At 42.8% G+C, this 14,271-nt stretch overlaps 1 protein-coding gene across 1 annotated transcript in view; it reads left to right on the top strand.

The window, feature by feature from the left end:
• Positions 1–14,271, top strand: part of LOC143714465 (uncharacterized) — a 318,540-nt gene that overhangs the window by 255,789 nt on the left and 48,480 nt on the right. The gene's annotated exons all lie outside the window — the stretch shown is intronic.

The following is a 14,271-nucleotide window of genomic DNA, read 5'->3' as shown; positions in this document are numbered from 1 at the left end:
TTACAGCAAGGTTATCCAAATATTCTAGATGAGAATATAGGATAATTGGGAACGGTATTAATCGTGATAATCCATCACAGAATTGATTAGCTGAAGAATTATAATCTGTAACCTTTTGATATTTTGCTAAAAGTAAATTTCTCTTTTGTTTAAATAAACTTTTATTTTATAAAAAGTATTTTTCCATCTTACTTTAGCTGTACAAAGAAAGTTCAATAGCAACAAGAGGCATTTGTACATCTTCACTGACCAGGACAAAAAGGATCCAGGAAGCTTTCACCGGATGGTAAGCATGAAAGATTATTTGAGTCAAGGATTGTCATTGTTGTATATGGTGTTAAGGGACATCCTTTAGATTTAACTGGTATAACAAACTGGCCAAGTATAGTAAACCTGACCTAACAGCAAAAGGCACCTAACTAGGGGTTATTTAGGCAATAAGGTAAATACCAGATCTCACGATACGGGGGCTCGTACAGGATTACTATTAATTTAATTATTATTATTAATTTAATAAGTGGAATCTGATTAAACAGTAACTATCTGACCAAAAACCCCCAAAACCATTTGAACGCTCTAAACAGTGTCTCCAGTGTGCGAGGAGGAAGTTACTTACATATTAAACAAAATTTCACTACGTGGAATAGCTTACTATTGTTATAGGAACAGATACACATTCATGGATAAAATAACTAATATTACTGTACTCCCACAAGATCAACTAAATAGGCGACAAAACGAAGCAGGAGGAGTAGAAGAGAAAGTACGATCAATGATTAGGAATTATATGTATACATCAAACTTTAATTGATTAGGACCTCTGGTCAGGGCGATTGCAGCAAAAAGACCAAGCGATAAGATTACCGTAGAAAACGCTGACAATGATGTCACCGTACCACTCATTAGAGGAGCTAATATAGTGGTAACCAGAAAAGGTATTTCAGACCTGGTCACGGCTGTATCACAAACACCATCAAATCACACTGATCGAAGAGCCACAACGTGTGATGATGGCAATCTGGATGAGGAAGCTGGAATAGCACCCCTAACTTCCTAATAGAAGGGGTCACTTCTAGGGAGTGTGGCATGGGGACCCAAGGGACTCTCAGGCAGTCACTATTCAGGAGAGCATGCCTCCTGAATTGCCACCAGGCTGGCCTGGTGATCTATACCAAGACGCACCGTCGGGCCATTGCCTGTCTGTCCAAGACAGAGCCTGCGGAACTTGCCTTGGATAAGGCATCCAAAAACCGAAGGCCTGCGAAGCTGGCAGAAACCATTCAGTTCCGGATCACAGAGACGGGATCCCCTGGAGAGTGTGACTCAACCTAAAGAAACGACGGAAGTCGTCCACTCAATCCACGGGTCTACCAAGTGCTCGTTCTGAACACTGAGGAAGTAAGAGAGGGATCAAAACCAGGAAGGTCTACTGAAGCCTAAGACCTGATGACCCCCTATGTGGGGAGCTCCAGTACATGAGGGCTCATATCACGAAGGCCGGTGAGGCCTGAAACCTGACGACCACAGCATGTGGAAGCTCATACTCAGGAAGGCCCATGAGGCCTGTGACCTGGCGACCACAGTATGTGGGAGCTCACATTCAGAAAGGCCGGGTGAGGCCTGTAACCTGGCGACCACAGTAGGTGGGAGCTCATATCAGGAAGGCCAGAGAGGCCTGTAACCTGGCCACCACAGTGGGTGGGAGCTCATACTCAGGAAGGCCGGGTGAGGCCTGTAACCTGGCGACCACAACCTGTGGGAGCTTACTTTAAGGAAGGCCTGATAAGGCCTGTAACCTGACAACCACACGATGTGGGGGCTACTTCCAGAAAGACCATAAATATGTATTTTAGAAAGTACATGAAACGAAAGTGCGTGTACTTAGCCATTCTGAATCCAGGAAAGCCTGGATCAAAAATGTGGAAGTTAGCTAGAGAAAGGCGTCTGTGGTAGCATACTTCGATGACAGGATGCATCTAGAGTGGGACCGAAGGTGAAAAGACCTGGGTCTGGCCACATAGGTAGGGACCGAAGTGTACAGCGCATGACCCTTACAATAAAAAATGGATTTTAGAAAGTACACAAGACGTTCCATCGTGTGACTTACCATAAATCTATAAAGAAAAATAGATGAAGTAAAGATACATGTACTTCATCACTATATATTCAGGAGGCCGGTTTTGAGGCCTGTATTTTACCCATGATCAGGAAGGCCAGATGAGGCCTGTAACCTGATAGTCATAATGCGTGGGAGCTCACATTCAGGAAGGCCTGATGAGGCCTGCAACCTGACATGTGAAAACTCACAAATACACCCTAGCGACCACAGTGAGTGGGAGTTCACATTCAAGACGGCCTGGTGAGGCCTGCAACCCGACATGCGACAACTCATAACCAGGAATGCCGAGGAGCCCTGAAGCCTGGTGACCACTGAATGTGGGAGCTTAATACTCAGGAAGGCGGTGAGGCCTGTAATCTGGCGACCACAGCATGTGGGAGCTCACACTCAGGAAGGCCTAAGTGGCCTGTAACCTGACATGTAGAAGCCCATTACCAGGAAGGCCGAAGAGGCCTGTAACCTGGCGACCACAGCATGTGGGATCTCACACTCAGGAAGGCCTGAGAGGCCTAAAACCTGGTGACCACAGTATGTGGGAACCCACATTCAGGAAGGCCGGATGAGGCCTGTAACCTGACCTGTAGAAGATCATAACCAGGAAGGCCTGGCGACCACGGTGTGTGGGAGCTCATACTCAGGAAGGCCCGTGAGGCCTGTAACCTGGCGAGCACGGCTTGTGTGGGAGCTCATACTCAGGAAGGCCCGTGAGGCCTGTAACCCGGCGACCACAGTACATGGGAGCTCACATTCAGGAAAGCCGGGTGAGGCCTGTAACCTGACATGTAGAAGCCCATCACGAGGAAGGCCGGTGAGGCCTGTAACCTGGCGACCACAGTATGTGGGAGCTCATAACCAGGAAGGCCTGGCGAGGCCTGTAACCTGGCGAACACCGTGTGTGGGAGCTCATATTTAGGAAGGCCTAGTAAGGCCTGTAACCTGATACCCAGTATGTGTGAGCTCATAACCAGGAAGGCTGGCTGGGGCCTGTCACCTGGCGACCACAATGTGTGGGAGCTCATAACCAGGAAGGCTGGATGAGGCCTGTAACCTGATAATCACAGTATGTGGGAGCTCACATTCAGGAAGGCCGGGTAAGGCCGGTGACCTGACATGTGGAAGGTCATAACCCGGAAGGCCCGGTGAGGCCTGTAACCTGGCGACCACAGTATGTGGGAGCTCGGCTCACTTTACAATACATTACCGTCTTTCTTTTCCTAGTTGCTTACCAAACATGTCCCCGGCTCTGTACAGGAGACGAGTTCTGAAAAAGAAGAGAAAATGTTACTTGCACAAAAAAAAAACATTTTCACTCAACATAAAAACCTGCAACGTGTGGAATGAAGCACACCAGGACTCAGAAACTCAGTAACCCGAGTTCTACTGTATCACAAGCCAAAGGAAGGCGCCCCCATCAACCAAGCTGAAGCGGGCCATCAGTGAATTCGTGAACTCATCATGGGCCCCGCCCCAGGCCTGATTAAGGAGGAGCCTGGGAGTGATGGTGGTTAGGAGACAAGATCCAGGGAGGTGATGTCTAACGTTCGGTCTGAGAACGTTTCCTCTGGATCACCTCCCTTAGATCCTGCCTCCCGCGGGAGTTACACCTCCTGCGCGCCCTGCTCCCTCTACTAAGAGGAGGGGGTGCACGGGAAGCGACACTGGCCTTCTGTGTCTGTCTGTGATCCTCAGACCACAACGGACCAGGCCCTACCGCCTGCCTGGGCTGGGCCGAGGACCTCCGCGGTATGCAGCTCTTAAACGCCGCAGAGCGCGCCCTCACCAACCTGAACTTATCGACCACCGTCTCGACGGAAGGTCCGAAAAGCTCGTAAGGCGAAACCGACGAATCGAGGAGACAGGTTTTTTCTTTCTCCCCGATGTCAGCCTTGTTGAGCCACAGATGCCTATCCTTGGCCACCATAGCCGCCATCGCACGACGTATGGAAGCAGCGGACTGTTTGGTGCCCCGGAGAGCCAAATCCGTGGTGTGGGGCAGCTCTGCAACCGCGTCAGGGGACAGACCGCCCCCCTGATCGAGCTCCTGCAGCAAGTCGGCCTGGTAGGCCTGAAGGACCGCGAGGGTGTGCAGAACCGCACCTGCCTGACCTGCTGCCGTGTACGCTCTGCCATTCAAGCGTGATGTTGTTTTAAGCGGCTTGGATGGCAGGGTCGGAGCTCCCAGTGACAAAGACCGACCAGAGGCAAGATAGTTGGCCAACGTCTCGTCCACTGGCGGCATCGACACATACCCGTGCTCTGCGGCCCCATCCACAGCAGCGAAACTACCCCGCTGATGCAGATGAAGACGCGCGGAGAACGGGTTCTTCCATGCCTTCTCGATCTCAGAGTGGAGATCGGGAAGGAGTGGAAGGCTCGTTCCAGGCTGGCGGCTTACGGGTAGGGAGGAACCGATCGTCCAAAATACCACGAGCAGGTTCCTCCCGGACACGCTTCCACCGCAGCTGCAATGATGGAATGGACTGCAACTGTTGATGGCGCGCCCCCTAACGTCCACCAACTCAGCGTACACTGGGCAGGAGGGCTGAGATGGTTCAGTCTCAACCAGAAGCAAAAGGGCAGATTGCCAGATGACAAAAGTGCACATAAGCAGAAGTGATGGCTGTTGATCAGGCCTTAAAGCAGATGGTCAAGCATAGCCATAATGATAGTATTCTGATTACGGATAGTGATATTTGGGTTTTGCGGAAAACTTAATGGGAACAAAATGATTATCATAACGCTAAAGGTAAACCATTAGCACAGGCAGATTTACGACGCAAAATTAGTCTGAACAATAAGAGCCAGCCAAGTCACAAAAGACTGCTGCTGCTGTAGGAAACGGGGAAGTGGATAAATATATCCGAATCCGAGCAATCACGAAACAGAGAGAAGGAAACTTATTACAAGAACTTCACGACAGTTGAAGCATCCTTCAGAATCAGAATCAGAATCAGAAAGAGCTTTATTGCCAAGTGTGCTTGCACACACAAGGAATTCAACTAGTTACAGGGCAAAATACTGCCATCAGCTGGGTTTAAATGTTCAAAACCTAAAAACCTCATATCAGGCCATCAAACTAAATTGCCCTGAATGTAGAAAAGTGATGTCAAGTATTCACCACGATTTTGGAAAAATCAAAATAGATAAAGAACATGTAGAAATCAGCATGGACTTTGCAGGCCCGTTACAGATAAAGAAAAATAATGTTTACTTCTTAGTGATATTAGACAACTGTAGTAATTTCATACAATTATATCCGTGTTCACAGGCAACAGGTACGGTAAATAGCTTTGAAGAATGGATTAAATATTGAGTAGAGTTGTGACGTTCGCGAACGAACCGATTCTTTTGAACGGCTCATAAACATGAACGATGGGAGCCGAGTCGCGGCTGGAGGGGAGCCGTTCTTTCTGTCGTTCTTTTTTTCCTATGCGTGTTTCACACAGATGCACACAAATTAGCTCCTCAGTTTAGTGGTGGGCAGATCGAGGCTTCGTGAAGCAATGAAACAGTTGAACCAAATGTGCCATATTGTGTCGAGGCTTCGAATCAACCCGACACCCGTCTCAACAGTGACACCTAGTGGTCACTTGCAGGTGTTGATCTGTAACAACCTTGACAACGAGCCATTAAAAAATTTGTTTTTTGATTATTGTAGCTATTTTTCTAATATGTGAAGCTTGTAACCTGTAGGCTCCTCACTGTGCAGAATGTTATTTTGGTCCTGAAAAATGAATATTAATAAAATACATCAAGCCACAATGTCTCACTTTTTTAGAGATTCTTATGAAAAATATTAATTTCACTTCTTTGGAAGGACTTAGCCTACTTTTAGATAATTTCTCCAGTCTTTGAAAAAATCCTCTCACAAAAACCCACGAGGTCAAGATGAGTTGACTTCACTTTTTATACAGATGTACGATTGTGTGGTCTGTTCCCGACCCTGTCAATCAAACGCTGAATCGGCGGAGCACGCCACCTGTCGAAACACTCAGAAGCTTCATTTAGCCGTAGTCACGTGACGTGGGTGTTTTGAATCACGCTTCGGATCAGTGTTTCGAAACATCTGCGCTTCGGGATCTCGCAAAACTTCGGAACGACTGTCTCGCGTCAGCCATCCCTACCTCAGTTATAGGGGCAGGGCCGGCCCGTGGCATAGGCAGTATAGGCAAATGCTAAGGGCGCCGGCGCCTTATACCCTAGGGGGGGCGCCAGAGCCGCGTAAGGAACTTTCCGCTTTTATTGTAGGCTACTTCATTAACACTGCAAGGAGTGGAGCAATTACATAAGCCTGCCAGTGGCGCAAAAAGTGGGTATACCGGTATGTGTAGCGGAGTAGGCGCCCTCATAAGATTTCATCATAGAATTTTGACAGGGGACCCCCCTCCAATAATATCGCGAGCGGGCGCGGGCGCCGTGAGCGCTGAGCGAACAGGCACGAGTAGTGAGTTGTCGTCGAAAAAGATGGATAAAGCAAAAAAGCGGCCGGGGGCTAAAATAGAAATAGCCCAATCGTTTTCTTTTGTTTTGCTTAATCGGCGGCGCTGGGTTAGTGCTGGTGTAATGCATTGGTCAAAAAAAAGTCAAAAACGTTTTTTCTGACACCGCATGAAACGCGTAGATCAGCGGCCCATTGGTTGTTTTCTTGATTGACACTGGGCTGGCCCAATCACATCTTTAATGTGAAGTATAGAAAAATACTCTTTCTATTAGTATAGAAATTAGTACAAAACTTATGAAAGTTTCCTTTATTTGTCAGTGCATTGTTTTACAATATATGAGTATTATCATGGGATTAATATTATAACTATTATTATGTAATGTAGACAGACACTAACTAAAAGAGGTTTGAATTTTTCTTTGTTTAATTTGAACACTGAATATGGGTTGGAGCTTTTAATTTTGAACTCTCAAAGTGCACCAGATTGATGAATTTAACATTAAAATGCACAAAATTTTGTTACGGGGGAGCATGCCCCCGAACCCCCCTAGCCTTGTAGCAGCCTAATAGATTAGTAATAATAGTAGTGGTGGTAGTAATTGTCATTTATCTACTACAAGTTACATGGTCCGATAAAATGTATTTGTACAATGCAACTATGTAGGATGATTGAAATATCCTTGAACGTTCTTTGTAGCATTTGTATAAACAATTTATTACAGTTCAAGTCATAATTTGCTTGTTGAAGTTTTGGAGTGACTATAAGAGCATTTTTGTTTAGTTAAATAAATACTCATTATTTTTAAAGGAGGGGGGGGGGGGGGCGCAAAAATCAATCTCGCCTAGGGCAACCAAAGGGCTAGAGCCGGCCCTGTATAGGGGAAGGGGCGCACCCAGCGCAGGGTGCTACTGCCTAACAGCATGATGATAGTAGTTGTGCACGCGCGCGCATCCTTTACGTGAGTACTCCAGTGGGAAAAAAACCCTACGTGCCTCTGTCATTGGGTAGGAGCGGAGCCAATGACTTGTTCGTGTTCATGTTACTGTATCTACAGTATATATTTACAACTTTAAATATTTTTTGTTTTTTATCAAAATGTTATTGTGTGATAACAATGTTCTTGTGTGGAAGTGTTAGTGTTTGTAGTAAAAGCTGTTTTGCACAGAAATTCATTGCAGCCGGCTTTGTTTTTGATGTTTATTTGTGAGTAGGTACTGTATGAATAACATAAGTCAACATAGCTTTACACATACACACACTTTGTACTAAAGGTAAATCCAAAATAGTGATGTCACTTTCTAAGCAGAGGGATGTTGTGCAACCCTATGGAATATAGTCCACACATGACAAATGAGGTAATAATATTTCAGAATAATTCAAACTCAGATATTGGTGTGTGATATCTGAGTTTTAATTATTTGACTACAAATCTCACCTCATCATTCCTCCCAGTGATTATTTCCAGGATAAACTGAGATGCCCCCAAGCTGGCTTCTTAAAACTGACTAAATATTTAAAAAGAGCCAAAAGAGCCGTTCTTTTGAACGGCTCTTTGAAAGGAACGGATCGCCAAGATCCGGATCCCCTCAAAGAGCCATAAATCCCATCACTAATATTGAGGGAATCCAGAGCGGATCCGCGGGGACAACATTTTGCAAAGAAAATGGAATAACTTTAGTTAAATCAGTAAAATATCAACCTCCCAGGAATGGCATAGCCAAACATACGCAAAAGAGTGGTTTGTGAAAAATATGAATTCAGGTGAATAGATTTGAGTGATGGATTTTTAGTTAAAATCTGGCATAAAGATTGCACACTGGGTAGCCCAAGCATTCACTAACCAAAAGGGGGTGTGGCAAACGAGAAAAAGTGTGACCAGTTGAGGTTGCTTGGTAGGAGATAAAATCATGAGTAAATGGGAAGTTAATCCCCTGGCCTTGGTTCCTGATAATGAATTATTTTTACATTTTAAAATAAAACAGCAGCGTCTATAGTTTTCTTATGAGCTGCGATTTCTCTCTGGAGAAACCACGCTTTTGCATTTTTTTCTCTAATTCGATCATAAACAAGCGCATTACGTACCGTTTCACTAGCCTGCTTTCACTTCACTTCAGCATCATCATTACGACACGGCATTGTTTACGACTTTTGTTCACACAGCACGCGTTTAGGGACTGATCCTGGCAATGTTACTAGGTCCCCAACCCGGCATCGATCCCGGCATCGATTTATAAAAGATATAGATAAGTCATTTTGGAACTGCACAGGTAGTTTTAACTAGAGTGTCTTGTACGGCCCGTTATTTTAAGGACCAACTGTGCAGGGGAATAAAACCAGGATAAGATGGACTAATCATAAAAGCCATAACCAGACACATGTAAAGTTACAAGGCTTAATCTATAATCTTAGTGATTTTAGCAAATTTATTAGACACCATACATGTGTATAAACTGTGGAACACCCCTTTAATAAAAATAAACCAGATAAATGAATGGAATAGTTTGACAAAAGTGGTTGTTTCTGTAGTCCAGGATCATTGGATAAACCTAAAAGAGTTTGATAAGGCCGAACCAATAAAAATGGATATTAAAAAATCCAGTCAGCCAACTGGAAGGTCAGCTCCAGTGAGTGAAGCATATAAGGTAATACACCATAAATGGGTCATTGAAGAAGATGACTTAGATTCAATGCAAAAGGGACATTGGCCAAAAGGGCTCAACCCGTATGCATTAATTGTAGGTATCTTTAAAAATCAACCCAAACCTGCTTATGAAGCATTTAGCTGGGTAGTGTGTGCCAAAATGACTATGCCAATTGCATTATTTGAAAATTTGAAAATACCCTAACAACCCAATGTGGTTCAATATCACCAAACAATGTGACGCTGAATATGAGAAAACCAGCGCTTGGGTGTGTTACCTTGATAGCAGCACGGCGTGGAAAGAAACAGACTTTCAAAAGCATGGCAATAAAGTATTGAATTATGGCACAAATGGATGGTTAGAACAGACAAAGGCAATGAAATGAAATGGTCAAACGAGAGAAAGAAAGATCTACATGGTCCATTAACGCCACCTTGTGGAAAAGCGGGGTCAGGGGAAATAGACTACATCCTTTGACTTTAAGATATGCACCGCAGCCGGGTATCACCTTAGACTTGGATAATGTCTCTGGGATCCTGGAGTATGTGCTAAAAATGTCTCTGATTAACTATATCGATCAGCGATAGTTTTATATACTATGGTCTGGAGTCCAGTGACCCGTATAATAAACACAAACTAGGGAATTGGAACAACTATACAGATGGGTGCGATAAAAATAACCTCAGGTGGATAGGACTTTCTAACTCCCTGTGTAGAGAACAGATGTGTTTCCAGTCGCGATGGGGCTGGATAAAACAACCAATAGGAGCCTGACATGGAAGTCAGATAATAGAGGTAATAATAAATTAAACCAACAGTTTTTAACTCATGGTTATTGGAGAAACAAATATTATTTAACGATGATGAAACCATAACAACAGAGAGGTGGACAAATAACAGATTATAAAATCATAATAAGTTTGACGTTCGATCATTAGCACCATTTTCTAGGAATAGCCTAAGACCTACACTGGATGCAAAAGACCGCAATAAAAGGAGGTAAAATATCTGGAATCTAGGATTGGGGGATATTTGAATACACCAAAGTAAAGTGAAATATTGGTGGACTGCAGGACAGGAGGAACACTGTAACTCCGAGATGTTTGACTCTTGGAAAGTAAAAACTCAAAGTTCATTATTTCACCCAAGCCCAACATGGATGCATAGCGAGGAACATTTATTCTGTACATTTAAAGACTTAATCGACATAGAGGGGGCGGATGAGGACATTAGTGCTATAACTCCGGTGGCACCACTAATGATGATAAGCCATGATCAAATAATGAAAAAAATAGCTTTTTCATCTTTAAAAACAAAGCAGAATTAGGTGATTTATTGGATCCTGTTGATGATTTCCTGGAAGGAACGTCTATGGGTCCACAATGGTATTACGTGCAAAACAACGCCTCACAAATTGGACAGGCCCAGTAATGGTAATATTTGGTACACATACTGGAAAATATTTTTTGCGCTCACTATCATTTCGAAAACTATTTTCTAAATATAGAAAATGTCTGAAGCAATGGCAAGCAATAACACCTGTATCGTGACGTATCGCAAGCCTGAGCAAATGGTGTTATCGCTTTTGAGCATTAGTCAGTATAATATTTTGGGAAATTTTTTGTTGACACTACTTATCTCACAGCTACTTCGAAACATGAGATATATACATTTATTTGGGGTACAGGGAATTAGAGCATTGATGTAAAATGCTATATTAAAATCACTTGGCTGGGATATGTGTAAATTGGACTGGGAATAATTACCTAAATGTTTTTAACAGTAATTAGCTGGAGGAGAAATATCGCTTTAAGACCAATGGTGTAAAGATTGGCTGTGCTATATTTCATAATTTTGATAACGGCGGGGATTTCAAGGTAACCTATACCTGCAAAAACCAAAGTTATTAATGGTTGTCTTATTGATATCAACGACCATTCCCATTCCTGGAGATTGGTTGAAAAATGTTAGTATGTATCGTATATGTTTTTTTTATTTTAATTTTAATTTCTTTTGTTTTTGACATTGTTGATTTGAATTTGAATTGATTTTAGAAAAAAAATATTGTTTCTTTTATATTTTTATTTTACTGTTGATTCTGTGTTATCACATTAGGGCCCGGAAACGAGGAAGCTGCCACATGACTGTGAAGTTCGCAAATTCTGCAAGTCTTGTTTTAAATATAAATGTTATCCTGTATGGATTCAGGCTTGGAGGCGGGTTTTCATAGATATGACATATTTTGCTCAGATTGTATTATTAAGAAAGGCTACTCGATGGCTGAAATTAAAAATATAACACTGTAAAGACGGGGCCAACTGACTAGACCCAAGCAATAGTCATTATATGATCAAGTTAATTGAAGAGATGAAGTGGTTGATAATTGAGTTGCAGGAAGCAACAGAACTATTAATAGGCCACAGAGAGACTGTGACCAAGACCACTTGTTGTATGGACATTCAAACGTATAAATAGAGGAACATAATTGTGCTGGGCTTCTGTACTAGACAAGCCAGGATGAATGGCCAGATCTCATATGTTGTTATTATCGCTCCTGTAGATTTGTCTGAGAGGATTTCACCGGCCCAGTGGGAGCCACGGGTGTTGTCTCTAGAGCACTTGGCCAGTGGGATCGAGATCGCTCTAAATGACCAGAATCTGCTGAAGTTGGACCGGGCTCCGCAGAGGCGGGACTTGTTCCACTAGCGACCGGTCGACAGGATGTGGTACAAGAAAACAATGAGTTATCTGTCGCAATTGACCCTTCGCAAAGACCCTCCCCCCTTAGTTACTGTCGCTATGTCCGACAAGCTACGCCGCTCTCACGCACACACACAATGTTCTCACGCAGTGAAAAATACATCGCGGATCAGAGAGGAGACTGACAATACGCTGACAGACAGGACAGACCAGGTTACTTTTCTGTTACTTTTGATATTAAACATATTAAACAAAGTCTCGGCTTTCAAATTTGGTCATTTTTTAAAAGAAATTTAAACAATAAATACCGTTTTGTGGCTCTTTAATGTGTCGTGACAGATCGCTGTAGAGCCTCAGTTAAAGCTGCTCGTGAACCGATCATCTTCCTTCTAGTTCATTTATAGCATCAAATAAACATGAATGAACATAAGAAGGAATGTTGTTTTAACCGCGGAAAGGCGTCAGTATATTCAGTTTTTCAAGTTCAAATCCTCCCATGTTAATCTACTAACTCTCCCGACTGCTTTGTCGGACAAAATGGCGGATGGCGAAGTATGATTGGTCAGATCACCTGTCAATCAAGCTCCCTGCGAAGAGTCAATTGGGTTCTTTCTTAACGAATCACCAACTACAGGTTCTATGAGTGTTGCTTGGATCTAGTCGTTGATACCGTATATGTTTATAATATTGAATTGGATGAAATTGTGTCTAGAGTGCTGATGGGAAATGTATGTATTTAGACGTCCAAGAGGGGGTGTAGTGACACTCAGACATTCGCACACACACAAGTCCTCCCGCACACACAGATAAACAGAAGCACAAGGGAAGGAAACATCATAAAAACACCAGAGAGACACAAAAGAACAGCGTTAATGTCACAAGAGTTTCCCCAGTTCCTCTGGAAAAAAACAAACAAAGCAGCCGAAACAGGAACAATGTATGTGTTTTTTGGGTATAAAGGCCTATATCTCAGAAAAACTGTGTTCATTTTTTGATGTGCATCTCTAGAGAGAGTGGGTTCTCTCTGAATCCGTTTTTGCTCAATGCTGTTATAAGCTGATGAGCTCAAGTTATTTCTAACAGATTGCTTCTTGAACTGCTTAGAAGTAAGTTACTCTTTGTACATCCATTCTCCAGGATCGTCCTGGGAAGGGATTATCTGAAGAATCATAATCTGTAACCTTTTCATATTTTGCTAAAATGTTTTTTGATTATTGTGTAACCAAGTATATTTCACTTTTGTTCAAATAAATTTTGATTTTATAAAGACAAGTATTTCCCGTCTTACTTCAGCTGTACAAAGAAAGTTCAATAGCAATAAGAAGCATTTGTACATCTTCACTGACCGGGACAAAAGGGATCCAGGAAGCTTTCATCGGACGGTAAGGATGAACGATCCTTTGAGTCAATGATTGTCATTGTTGTATATGGTGTTAAGGGACATCCTTTAGATTTAACTGGTATAACAAACTAGTAAGTGTAGTAAACCTGACCTGACAGCAGAAGGCACCTAACTAGGGGTTATTCAGGCAATGAGGTAAATACTGTACCAGATCTCACCACAATAGGTAAGTAAAATATCATTATACATGAATTGTAGGGAACATATAGATATGAGATAAGATGACAATGCAAAAGGGAAGAGGAGGAGCCAGAACAGGAAGTGATGTTGATTTGTGACATCACAGCAATGGGGAAAGCACTCACTTGATCCGTCAGCTCCGGTATATCAGGTGTATAAATGAACAATTGTGTCAAGTCTACTAAATGTATTTAACAGTTTACTTTCTGTACCTGTTACACTCTCCCCGCAGAATTTACACAACATTTCCAAAGTATCACAAAAAACAACAACACTGGTAACAGGAATTAATGGTCCACACATTAAAAACAGCAAAGACTCAGCATAGAAATCTACCCAAACAAAAGAATAATACAATTAAGATAAATATTCTCCGCATTTAGAAAATGAACTGTATTTATGTTCACATAAGCAGTTTTCAGTTCAAGCTTGTACTGAGAGTTATTCTATCTTTATGTTTTGTGTTCTCCAGAAAACATGATCTTGAGGTTGTTTGCAGAAGGCAAACCATTCAATCCTCCATTCCAGGAGCTTTCTAGAATTATACAGGCCATAAAACTGAGTTTAAACTGCACATTTACAGCAGTTTCTAATGCAATCTTCTAATGATATGTTTATCTACTCTAACTCATTGTTGAAATATAAACATTTAAACGTCCATAGTCAAATGTAGTCAAACATTCATAAAATAATGAAGACATAACCAGAGAGAGACTTGATAGGGTACGATGATAGGGTACCCCCCCCCCCCCCCCCCCCCCCAAAAAAAAAAGAAAAACCTCGATG

The sequence above is a fragment of the Siphateles boraxobius genome, unplaced genomic scaffold, assembly GCF_051911475.1.
Source record: "Siphateles boraxobius isolate OS27281-9 unplaced genomic scaffold, OSU_SipBor_1 54, whole genome shotgun sequence".
Taxonomy (NCBI): Eukaryota; Metazoa; Chordata; class Actinopteri; order Cypriniformes; family Leuciscidae; genus Siphateles; species Siphateles boraxobius.
Note: the sequence above shows the minus strand (reverse complement) of the source record. Positions and strands in the feature narration are given on the sequence as shown.